The 12,714-nt window shown below is 37.1% G+C and overlaps 1 long non-coding RNA gene across 1 annotated transcript; it reads left to right on the top strand.

The window, feature by feature from the left end:
• The first annotated feature begins 3,087 nt into the window (after positions 1-3,087).
• Positions 3,088-11,993, top strand: LOC111941250 (uncharacterized). Its single transcript, XR_002869911.2, has 3 exons — positions 3,088-3,171; positions 6,475-6,547; positions 11,955-11,993. It is a non-coding gene; the product is annotated as an uncharacterized LOC111941250 (long non-coding RNA).
• Positions 11,994-12,714: the final 721 nt, after the last annotated feature.

The following is a 12,714-nucleotide window of genomic DNA, read 5'->3' as shown; positions in this document are numbered from 1 at the left end:
CTACTCAGCCCCACAGGTTTTGTCCTTTCCCATAACATGCTCTGTGGAAACTGTCTATACTCTCAGAATAGTCTTATAGACAACAGGCACATATTATTACTGTGTATTTTGATGACAAATTTAGAAATATCAATGCAGAGCTTACTAATTCCATAAAGATTTTAATAACTGCCCAGACTTGATCTGACTGTACTATGCCACTGTCTAGTAAACCCAGAAAGATCCAGAACAATCTCAGTGGCCACCACAACACAAATAGTATTATAATGATTCAGATGTTTTACACAAAGGCCTAAAACATCTTATTACAGCATTTGACAGCAAGATTGGCTACCTGTGCTCAGAAATAATGTACACAGATCCAGCATTCTGCAAGTGAAAAAAGTGAAATTTATAAATGTTAAGATAGAATTTGAACAAGAGATAACACAAGTATCAGAATGACACACAAATGTTGTAATTTTAAATCATTTAAATCTATCATAAGACCTTCCTTGAATTTCACCTGTTTAATACAACATGAAATTAAATCCATTCATTTTGAAAATATTAATTTAATATTTATAGCTCTCATTAAATGACTATAATTTCAGAATTAAATGACATTTCAAGATATAGTAGAATTCTTCTTAGAATATTTGTTTTTAATCAAAAGGATACACACACTTGTGAATTCATAATTAACTTCACCACTACTTTCTCTACTAATAATTGAATGAAGTTTTTTTTGTACAAAGTTTAACTAGTTTTCTCAGCTCTCCTCGTTCCAGAAAATGTCTATCAGCAACCCTATGTAAAATGCCCATTTTTAGTAACAGAACTTGTAAATGACTGCAGAATTCTATGGAAATATTTAATCAGTTTAGATGTGCCTTTAATAAAATTGTCATAATATAATATAAGGTGACCATTGCCAAGAGGTAATTTATTTGCATTCACAATGCTTCAGGCAATTTTTTATTCCCATTTCCCAGGAGTGAAACAAACATGACATTCAAAATTGCATGCCATATTGTGATTATCTGAGGAGATAATTCAAGTCATCACACAAATATTAATTCTGAGTAGGAACTAGGTTAACAAGGCCATGCAGCACTTTTGTTTTGGAACAAAACTTCGACTGAGCATTCACAGCAGCGTTTGAGTGACAGCAGTGCAAAATGAAGTGTAAATACTACAGTTGCAGGCAAAACTATATTAAAGAATGTTACGCAGGATGATCAGCCTTCCAGAACCAGCAAATGTCATCTTTTTCATCTCAGACTGCAAAGTCTGAATCACAGACTTTTGTAACTGCTTCTAGAAAAGCATAGATTTAAACTTTAGGACTAATGGTGGCATGAAGCTGTGGATGAGTGATTCATTGCAAGCCCTGTCCTCTCCAGAGGTGGGAGACACATGATTATCCTTCTGTTTCCATTGCTCTATATTTTAATGACAATCATGACAATCTTCTGTTGGCAGTCTTTGTCAAGATTGTAATACCTTTTATTAAACAAATATTAAATAAATATATATTGAATTAAATAATAAAATTAACATATTAAATATGAAATAATATTTAATTATTTGATTTATTGTACCACCACACATTTGGTTTTGGATTTAGGGATTTTTTGTGTTGGACAGATTCCAAGTTGCTAGCATCAATTAGGATTATTAATTATCATTTTTTATGTAAGAAATTACTCTAAACATTAACATGCTTTGTACCGTAAGAAACTTCTGTGCTAAATTTTTGTCTTTGTAAAGTGCTATAATTCTGCAGAGGCAGATTCTGGTTCTACTATTATTTGTGTTACACATATGAAATTTAAAGATAATAACTTTGGGAGGGCTAATGCCAATGTAATATCTTTAAAATTGATTTCTCAAAATAGTGGTTTATGTTAGAGAACATGTGTATTTTACCACTAGTTTGCAAAGAAAATGTGGAACAAGAGGTACTTAATATGAGGATATGAAGGACTGTAAGGACCAGTGTTTAGTTTATTGAAAAGGAATTTCTTGGCATAGAGCTATACATCTCTTCTTAGAAATCTCTGTTTTATTGAAATCAGGCACTAACCTCATTCCATTGCCCCCTTGATTCCTTTTCCAAGAAAGGAGTAATTTCTAAGTCCAATACCCTAATACAATTGTCAGTATAAATCAGGAAACCAGAGCAAGCCTTTGAAAGAACATGTGAAATTAATTTGGCAGCTGAGACACGTAACTGACACCTTGAGATAAAGGCATAGAAAGATATAAATCCCTAATAAATGATTCTGCATCACCACAGATACTCAGTCTAAACACCCAAAGACAAACACCAGCACAGGACTTTACATATAGCAATAGTTTAGGCATAAACTTCAGATTAGATTGTTTACAAGTTGGAATGTAAATAAGCAAATATCCAGAGAAAATTAACTTCCCACTGTTTTAAGGTAACTATGAGCCATGCTTACAGAATCATTACATGTTTTTCAGCAATGTTTGTGAGCTGGTGCATGGAAGGATAGCGGGAGAAGAGAACTGGGAAAGAGAGATCTCCTTTTCTTTGGAATCCACCAGAATAAAACATCTTTCTAAGAGCAGCTTTTCGTTCTGGATAGGTCGTATGGAACTACCCAGGCTAACAACAGTAATTTTCTTTTATCTTGTCATTGTGTTGCTGCATCTTTCCTCTGCCTTTGATAGCTCCTGGCTAACTTTGCTTTCTGATATGTATGTTAAAACCAGCACTCGGTCAGTCACTGTGCTTCTTGCTCTCAGTCACAGATATATGGAGGCCCTATCAAGCATTTTGCTCAGTCTCTTCATAATTCCTCTGGAGGAGTGGCATTATCAGATTCCTACATAGCACCAGAGATATTTTTGTTCACCTTTAGTGAAGTACTAGTGATTTTATGAAGGAAGGTGTTTTCAGGCTTTTAGAGTCTCTCTTGTACTCAAAGGAAACATAGCACAAGGAGGTTTGGAGTGACAGGGACTAATGTCCTCTACCATTGTGATCCATGAACTATTCAGCTTCGGTGCTAAACAACCTTTGTGAGCAAAGAGTTCTTTAGGAAAAAAACTGGCTCAAATGTAAGTGCAGTGGAGACTACTTCTGGGGATAAAAGATGAGGTCCCTTTTCTATTTATCTTCCAACCACCAACTATTTTCTCCTCATCAAAGATTGCCAGGTATGGTGTAGATTAAATTTTCTTTGATGTTTTCAAATGCTGAAAAGGAACTCCTTTATCTGAGAGCTACTTGGCTCCAGGTAAAGAGAAAAAGTTCCATCCTGTGTGAATGCTGGTTAAAGCCAATTATAACCCAACTGATTTTTCTTTGCATTAAAAAACAATGCCAAAGTCAATACAAAATACAACTCTACCACAAATTTACCTCTAATTCTTTAGTGTTTCTGGGTGGATTTTTAACTGATAATAGGCATGCCCATGTGTGAGAAGGTGGTATTTTATGTTTAAAATGGAGATGTTATTTGTGGAAAACACTGATCTTTAAAAGCTTGCTAAGACAAGAAGAAATATATAAGCCACTGTTCTGCCAGGTGAAAAATGTGAAATGGACTAATTATGTTTCAAGCACAGTTTGCATTGTTTATTTAAACACACTTATTTAAAGTGTGCCTAAAATACCATTCCCACAGCTTTGTTCAATGTCAGAAAATTAACTGATTTTTCATGTGTGAAACATTGCAAATGACATCTAGCTCTGATTTCACCAGAAGCACATTTTTTAACTTGCTGTAGAGCAAAAAAAAAACCTTCCGTCACTATATAATATGTACAGAAAGAAGTGACTATCTTTTCTTGTACAATCATATTGAAAAAAACATAAGAATCTGTGGGTGGTATTAATAGGTGAAGCACTGCATGCAACTCAGAATCATGTCTAATGGAAATTAAGGCACAAATTATCCCTTACTGATAATTGGTTTGCTAACAGAAATGAGAGGGGTCAGAAGAAAGAGGAAGTGTCCACGTGCCCCTCTGTCTCTATATGTACACATATATACATGAACACATGAACACACACACACACACACACATATATATATATACACAGATATATGTACATATGCACAAGTAGCATATATCCATGTAAAGTTACCAGGGCATTAATAACAGGCAACAGCTTGTGACAGGAAATGAAGAATGTGATATCTGCTTTGTACAGAGCAAACTTAAAGGAATGAAGACAGATGTTCATTAGATGAGTTTGTTAAATACAAATACCATACTTTACTCTAGGCTGCTATTAAAGCAATTACTTTATTCAAAAGCACAGTAAAAGCTGTAGCTTTGTTGTATTCTATTAAGCATTATTACATTAATAGAGTGAATTTACCTGATCTATCTTTCATTTCCAAACCTCACAATGATATCTTGATTGATGATGCATACTGTAGATTTTACAGATGCCAGCCAGATGTTCAGAGAAAACTAATGTTTTTGGCCTGGGAAATATACATCATATATATATACTGACACACCTAGTGGAATAAATGGAAAGCATTCCTTAGTGCATTTGCTATCTAGCTCCTATTTATTCTTACACAAGATATACAACACAACATCCTTCAGCCTTCTAGATAAAAGTAAATCTAAACCTAAAGCTAAATAGATGAGAGAGCACAATGCAAATAATTAAAAGCAAAGTTTGACCTCTATTGGGGATCTCTTTTGCTCTAAGTACTCCCCCACCTCTTGCAGCTGTGACAGGACAGGAGGCTGAGCACACAGCTCCAGGTCACTGTAAAGGAAAAAAGAAAGAAGGAGTTGCTGACAGCACAGCTCCCAGCAGGGAGCAGGGTCAGGCAGGTGTCTCATGTCCATCATCATATCCTCTCCTCTAGCCTCTGTTTCTACTCGTGTGTGTATATGTACCTGCTGCTATGAAGGGAGGAGACCTGCTTCTTTTTCTGCAATATTGATTAACTTCAAAGCATTAATTTTTCAGCCTTCCTAATAAGATCCTAAGATGGCATGCCTACACTAGCATGTTAGGAGACAAGAGAAAGGAAACCTGACTGCAACAAATCTTAATGACATCTAGGGGAAAAAAGGTTGTATCCTTATCTGTCTCTAGGGCCACTCTCCTGTCCTCCAGATACTCGTAGCATTTTCCATATCATGTTTACCTTAGGAAAGGAAATGAGACATAGACCTCATAAATGTCTGTCTGGTCACTCTGTCCCTAATTACAAATACATTGCTTTTAAAGACAGCAGCTGAAGAATCTTTGCTCCTCTCTGGTATGGATGAATGGCCAAGAGTTTAAGTTTAGGGACAGACAGAAAATAGCAAGGGGAAAGGCATAGTGTATTGTGTGCTCAGCAGTTCTCTGATCCCTGCCACTTTTCATGCTCACTACTCTTCACTGCTTCCAGAGCATCACAAATGCATCAAGCTCAACTACTGCTTGAAAGCTTTCTGCAGGGTACAGATTTTTAGTCACACTGCATTAAACAGTGAAAGTGGAGCAGAACTGCCCTGCTCAGAAGCAAAAGAAACTAATAATGGATTTTCCACCTTGCCAAACAATAAAGATTTGCTCAATTTACATCTACTCGGGGTCTGCAAATGGTGGTCTGTTGGGTGGAGTGTAGTGCAAGCAATAGTGGGGATTTGAAAGCAAACATCGTTATTGCTGTCAGATCCTGGTATTTGATTTGGGTTATATCAGTCCTTTTGATTTTTAAGGGAAACAAGAAAGCAAGAAGACATACAACATAGTTCATTTAATCTATTGCATCTATTACTGTTCATTGCATTGTGGACTGAATGTGGACAGTTTGTCCTTGATTCATTTGGACACACCATAAACTACTAAAGCTTCCTGCTTCCAGGGCAACTGCCAGTGTTGCTGACCTCCTGATTTTAGCATTAGTCTTTCTCCAACACAGTGCTGATGGTGGATCTAAGTTTTTGAAAGGGAAAGAAAAACATATTTTCCTCTTTTGTTTGCCTTTTACTCCTGTTCAGGATAACATAATAATGGCTCCAGTGTGCCAGCAGATATAACATTACAGAAATTAATCAGTGAATTTGGGTCACTTTTAATAGTTCTGCACTGCTGTCATATCATCATGCCAGTTTTATAGATCACATGAGACCACAACCACAGTAAGACTGGTTGGAATCCCAAACTTCTGCTGAAAAAAAGACTATTGCCAATACTGTGCTTCTTTCTTATTAAGTCTTGAATAAGATGAAGACTTCACAGAGTATCAGGACAAGTGCTGTAGTATCTTTCCATCAGGTTTTTCTTGACGTTCAGTCTGAACCTCCCTAGATGTAATTTGTCCCTTGTTATTATATCCACCGATAATGAGGAGTTTGGCTGTGTAAATCCTCCAAAGCTGTATGTTACTAGATCATCCTGAACTCCTCCTCCATCAGGAGAAATGCCTCTCTTGTTGCTAATTGCCAGATATTAAACCTTTGGTTATTAACATGAGAGTATGCTACTTGTTCCAGATGAAAATGCCACTGGAGACAGTGTCAGCAGTGTTACTAAAGTCAAGATATCTTCTGTTTGCTACTGACTCAGGTTGGTCAGGTATAATTTTGTATTGACAGATATTTATTGATTGTTCCTGATTTCTGTATTGCCCTTCATGTATATACTGATTTATTGAAAAATTACTTAACATATTAACTATCCAGAAAACTTTAGAAAAGTCAGCTTATATGACATTGACTCAAAACATATCCTGCCTTTGCCTTAAGGAGTAAAATCGAAATGCAGTAGAGGTTATACTGATCTCTGACTAAGAGGAGAAAAGACTGTATGTTAGGCCTCACAAGGATACACAAAAGTTTTGTGTCCTCGAATTCATATAAATTAAACAGTGCAAATTATCAACCAAATAGTCACAGACCAAGACCACTAGAGATCTTCTCCCTGGTTGACCTGTTCTAATTCTTCAGTGTTTGACATTTAGGACTTCAGGGAAGCAAGATATTCACGGTTTCACTAGTGCCAGGACATGTTAACCTAAATGATTCATGTTTCCATGCATTTTCCTCAGGCAGATAAGTGCAGAAATCCATTTGTTCTAGTGAGTGAGCAGAGCAGAATAGAGGGAGAACAAAGTATGGTTGTTTTGCCCAAATTGTATTAACTAGGGAATTAGGAATGTAGGAATTAAAGGTTATCTTGTGCTATAACTGTTCCCCATCACATATTGATCAATTTCCATGATATGTTATAGATATGCACTGTAACCTTTCAACCTATTGCCAAATATAAAAGTTATTACTGTAAAATCAAACTAGACTTCAGTGTACTGTAGCTTTTCTTTTTACAGTCTGTTATCCATTCCCAGCATAACAACCTTGGTTTGTTTTTCAATTATAATTTCAAAATTTGTTAGAAAAAAATGTGTCAATCCCAGAACTTTATCAGCTCCTGCATGATATTCTTAAAAAGACAAAAATTAATGTCCCATCTGCTATGAGAAACTTCCCTATTAATCTTCCAAGTTTCAAAAGTGGACAAAAGAATGTAACAAACATATCTCATTAACCTATTTTTCCATTATAAAAATGACCATATTAAGACAACTGCCTTTTAGCCTTGTACAGTGAACAACATAGTCCTGGGTTGAATTTGGTCCTTACTCTTGTTAACATCTTTTGGAGAAAATGAAAATATACCATTAGAAACATTGGTGCCTTGTACACCTTTAAAAGTTGTATTTATTGCCATATGTGCACCTATAAGACTATTTACAGAGTACCAGATATCCTCAGGCTTTGCTCCCTGAATGATGGGCTGTGTGAATATGTTTCCTTCACAGTGGCAGGTGGAAGAAATTATGACTTCCTCTGGTCCTGTAAAAGGGCAGCCAGAGGAGATAAAATATGTTGTCAGTCTTGAAAGACTGTGAGATTCCTTCTTGCTGCAAGAGCAGCAGGGCTGGATGAAACGTGTGCACTGTAAGCAGTCCTGAGTTTCTGCCTGAATTAATCCCAGAACCTACTTGAAGCTAAGGTACCCCAGTCACAAGGGCCTCCTCTCCATGGCACTGGGTCACCCAGCTCTCCTGAACCCCTCCAGATCAAACTTCTCTTGGATTAGGCAAAGCCTAAGATACGGAGAATCCAAGATACGGAGCTTGTCAGGCACAGAGGAGCCTGCCTGCAAAAAAGCAACCTGCCAAAATGTTTTCACCAAATTTGAATTGGGTGGGTTTGTATCAGATCAATGTTTTTTGTGAGGCAGCTGCCAGCTTCTTGACTTGATACCAGAATGGGTATTCCTGACAGAGGTACTTAATTCACAAGTATTTTTTCTACTTATTTTTGTAGAAACAGACAGCTCTTAGATTTAAGTTCTAATTCAGTTGCCTCATTAATCTCTGTGTAGAAATATTTTTGATTTCATCATCTCAAGATCCATTAGTCTAAATTCAGAGAAAGAGAATATTGTGATTTCTTGTCTGGAAAATCAAGTTTGTCCTCTCTTCTCCTTGCCTGACTTGGAACAGCAAAAAGCTGGACATTTAATACTTTTAAGTATAATATTTTTAATACTTATAATACTTTTTAATACTGATTTTTTTTTTTTAATATAATACCACTGGCCTGTCTCATGGAACTGCTTGACAAAAGTCACAACATTTTTTGGTCCCAGCAAAACCTTCTGTGTACAGGTACAGAATACAAGGGGTTGACAGACACCTCTTTGCTGTCTTTGCTTAAAGTGGCGATTTCCAGCCAGGTGGAGATTTTCTGGACTTGGAAATGTTGGCCCAGTCCCTGTGCAGCTTCCCACCCAGGTCAGCACACCAGGGAGGTGTGGCAGGCATGAGGCTGCCTGAAGTGTGGGAAAGGGGGCGTTCATACAAGTGCTAACACAGAGACATCCTCCTCACAGAATTTTCACTCTGAGGAGATGTTCTCAGGGCTGTCAGACTGCAGTTGTGGCTGGCCTTTACTTGGACACAGGCTCACCAGCAGAGGAGATTGCTTGCATGCCACACACACGCACAACGTGGACCTCAGAAAACTACAGCACCCTGTGGACCAGTCTATCTTACAGACTCTCAGGGAGGCTATGTGGGAGAAGTACAACCTTCTGCCCCAGAAATTCTCCAGATAGGTCTGTGGCAGCAGAAAACACCATCAATTTCCTTATTAATTGTGTTTTTGTTGCTATTAAGAGCACTAAAGATTCAGAGAAGCATGATGCTAGAGCACAGAGTAAGCTATCATGCTGCAGGTGAATTAATTTATCACTTTGTATTACAAGTGTTTATAGCTTTTTCATACCCATCTCTTTTTTCCTCCAAAAAAGTGTCAAAAACTTTTGAGTAGAGAAGCCTTAAATGTGTTCCTTGGAAGTATATCCCCTAACTTAAAGAAATATGTGCATGTAAGATCATTTTAGTATGCAGTTTAGTCATCTAAATTTTTATGGTCCTTTTCCTGTTTTCTTGTTGGTTTACTTTTCCTAATCTACATAAACTATTTTTCATTTGTTATAGCCATCTTAGCCAACAGATGGTGCTATGTATAACATTTTTATGATATTGTATAAAATAAAAATAAATACTACAGTTAAATTGTACATGTAATTACTTTGTTAGAAAATAAACGTGGAATTGAAGTTCACAATAATAAACGCTTATCATAAAAATTAGAAGCAAGAAACAATAAGTGCTGAGAGTCACTGATGAATGTTCATTTCAGCGTGCAGGTAGGAAGGATGGAGTTGCATATGTAAAGCTGGCTGTGGTATCAATGCTACTGTGCTTGTACAGGAGGCTCTTTTGCCTAAAATCAGGACTTCATGTTGATAGATTTTAAGAACACTAAAATAATCAGTGTCTGTTTTTGGTTTCTATTCTCTGGGATTAATACACCTTATCTAAATTGAAATAGAAAGGTGTGGTATGCCATGGGTACTCACAATTTATGTAGGACCATTCCAGTATAGACAAATTATGAAATGCAACTGTAAGAACCAAAGTTGAGTACCACCAGTGTTTCACGCTGTACCAATGTTTCATCACCCAAACAGTGCAGTTGAGTTTGTTGGTTCTACTCATGCCTACAAAATTAATCATGTACGTGCAAAACAGATTCTGTTTTCTCTGGGCTTGGATTTTCTGTCTGTAAAAGGGATGAGAGCATCAGTAAACAAGGCATGACCAAGACTACAGTGGTGAATACATTCTGCTAAAGCTGTTAGTATCATCTTGTGTAATCTTTTCTCTTTCCAATAACAATTTCTTTTCCTAAATTTGAGGTTTTTTTCAACTAGGCCATAGTTAATCCTATTTATCCTGTCCCAACCATTTCAATGAATTCAATAAGCATTTTATCTTACTTTTAAAACACTTCCAGGAAAGGTAACTATTTTTATAATATAAATATAGATAGACCAAGACAATTACAAATATTTTATGTGGAAAAACCATGTACTTTGTTTTTACTGCAATGAGTTGTCAAAGACACAATCAGTGTGGAATAATTTAAGAGGGCTTATCATATGTTTCAGTGAATGCTGAAACAAGATGCCCTCAGTCTTACAAATGCCAACACTCAGATCCTTGTTCACATGAATAAATGTATGTTCTTCTCCAAAATTTTGAAAGTACTTCATTTTATTACAAGAATGTTTGAAGTTTGAGATAGCGGTCTTCATTTTACAGCTTCTGGTGATAACTGTTAAAAATACCTTCATTAGCTATTTTCCATCTCATTTTATTCTTTTTGTTCACACAGTTAGGACCAAAGCATGTGCTATCAATAAAAAAGGTGATCATTGCTGTCGAATGAAGATTTAAAATTTTCAGGCACAATGTAACAAGTATTATATTGATAATTTCGCATACTCAAAAATATATATTTTTAATAAAAAACAATTTCCATTTTAGTTTGCCTCATAGATTTGATTAAATTCTATGTTGATTAATGATCAGGAATTATAGAAAAATGCAATAATTTGTCTGTATGTCAAGACAATTTTTAACTGAAATTGAATTACTGGTGCTTGCTAGTCTGAGGAAGGAGAACATGTTTTTTTCTTTTTGAAATGAGCACTAGTTTGGACTGAAAATTATGTCAGCTTTAAACCACTTTCAGGATGTCCAAAATAAAACATTCAGAATTTTCTTCCAACTTTCCCACTATCTGCACTTTCCTCTTGTGAGTAAGGTATCACTAGGCAGTACTTTCCAACACGGCATGAACTTGTGTAGGGGGAGGTTTGGATTTGATTTCAGGACAAAGTTCTGGCTGAGCACTGAACAGGCTCCCCAGGGAAGTGTCACAGCAGGAGCCTGACAGAGCTCAGGAAGTGTTTGGACAATGCCCTTGGGCACATGCTGTGACTTGGAGCTGCCCTGTTCAGGGACAGGAGCTGGACTTCAGTGATCCCTGTGGGTTATTTCCAACTCAGGACATTATAGGACTCTATTGTTCCATTTTCAATCATTCTTCTGCAGCCTTTACTCCTGTGTCTGTAGGATAGGTAATGCTTTCACAGAGAGTTCTTAGGGCAATTTTCACGTCAGAACTTGGAAACAAGGGAGGGATATTCACTGCTGGTGCATAGGTTTCCATACATAAAGTTTCATTTCAACTGAGATCACTGAAATAAAATGTATCCTCGTTACAGCTGGCAGACTAGTTCTCCAGCTGGATTATCCAAATTTGCCACAAAGAGGAGGGAGACAGAAGTGGTACGGTTGTAAATGGAAAGAAGTTGGAAGAACTTGGCCCTCAGCAGAATTGTGTTGTGGAAATGAATGCAGAAGCCTGGGAACAATGCCAGGAGTAAAACTGACAGGAAGTTCATGGGTTTGTATAGGATGGTGACACCGAAGTGGAATTCTCTTTCATTTTATCATCCTCAGTAGCACACTACAACCTGTGATCTGAGTTACACATTGCCCTGTGATGAGAGGGCATGTACTTTATCTCATCCTCTCTGTCTCTCTTTTCAGGAAGAAGATCCTATTGATATAAAGACTTAAAGGCAATAATGGCAGAGTGGCAGCAGTTGTCATGATTCTACAATAGACCCATCTCCCTACATTCCTAGGAGGAAAGTTTCAGATACAGTATTTGCTACCCAGAGTTTTTTTTCTTCCCTGGATGTCCTAGTCCTTAATTCATTGATTATTTTGTAGTAACTACACATCTACAATGTAGACTTGAAGCCATTGAAGCCAGCAGTAAAATATTTACTGTAGTTGAAGACAAGAGATACCAAACCGAATAGATCTAAAACACACACTGGTAGAGCACTGGCATTGATATCTGTGTTTCAGCCAGCTAAGAAGCCCTGAGTTAATTCCAGTGTGAGTGTTCCTTGCCTCTGTGTTTAATCCTACTTGTCCACTCATACTTTGGATTAAGCCAGCTGTGATCTTACTGGATATTTGCCCTGCAAAATTTCCAGTCCATCCAGAACAGACACCCACCTGACCTAGGACATCTCCTGATTTTGCTTCTGTGGTGGGTGACCTTGGGTGGATGGCAAAGGTCATGCACCACAGCTTGGATTGGCACCAAATCACTCTATCTGTCCCCTTTCTCAGCTGTGCAAGAGGAAGAAACTACTATAGAGAGCAATTCATAGGTAAGGATAAGGCAATTTACTAAAACAAAAGTGAAAAGAGCTGAACAGCTGAAAAGAGCTTCTCAGCACCTATTTTGAACAGGCACTATGGCTTTGTGTCCTGTCCCTGCTGCTCTCTGGGA

The sequence above is a fragment of the Cyanistes caeruleus genome, chromosome Z (genome assembly GCF_971803275.1).
Source record: "Cyanistes caeruleus chromosome Z, bCyaCae1.hap1.1, whole genome shotgun sequence".
NCBI lineage: Eukaryota > Metazoa > Chordata > Aves > Passeriformes > Paridae > Cyanistes > Cyanistes caeruleus.
The sequence above is the reverse complement of the archived record's forward strand: the minus strand, read 5'-3'. Positions and strand labels throughout refer to the sequence as shown.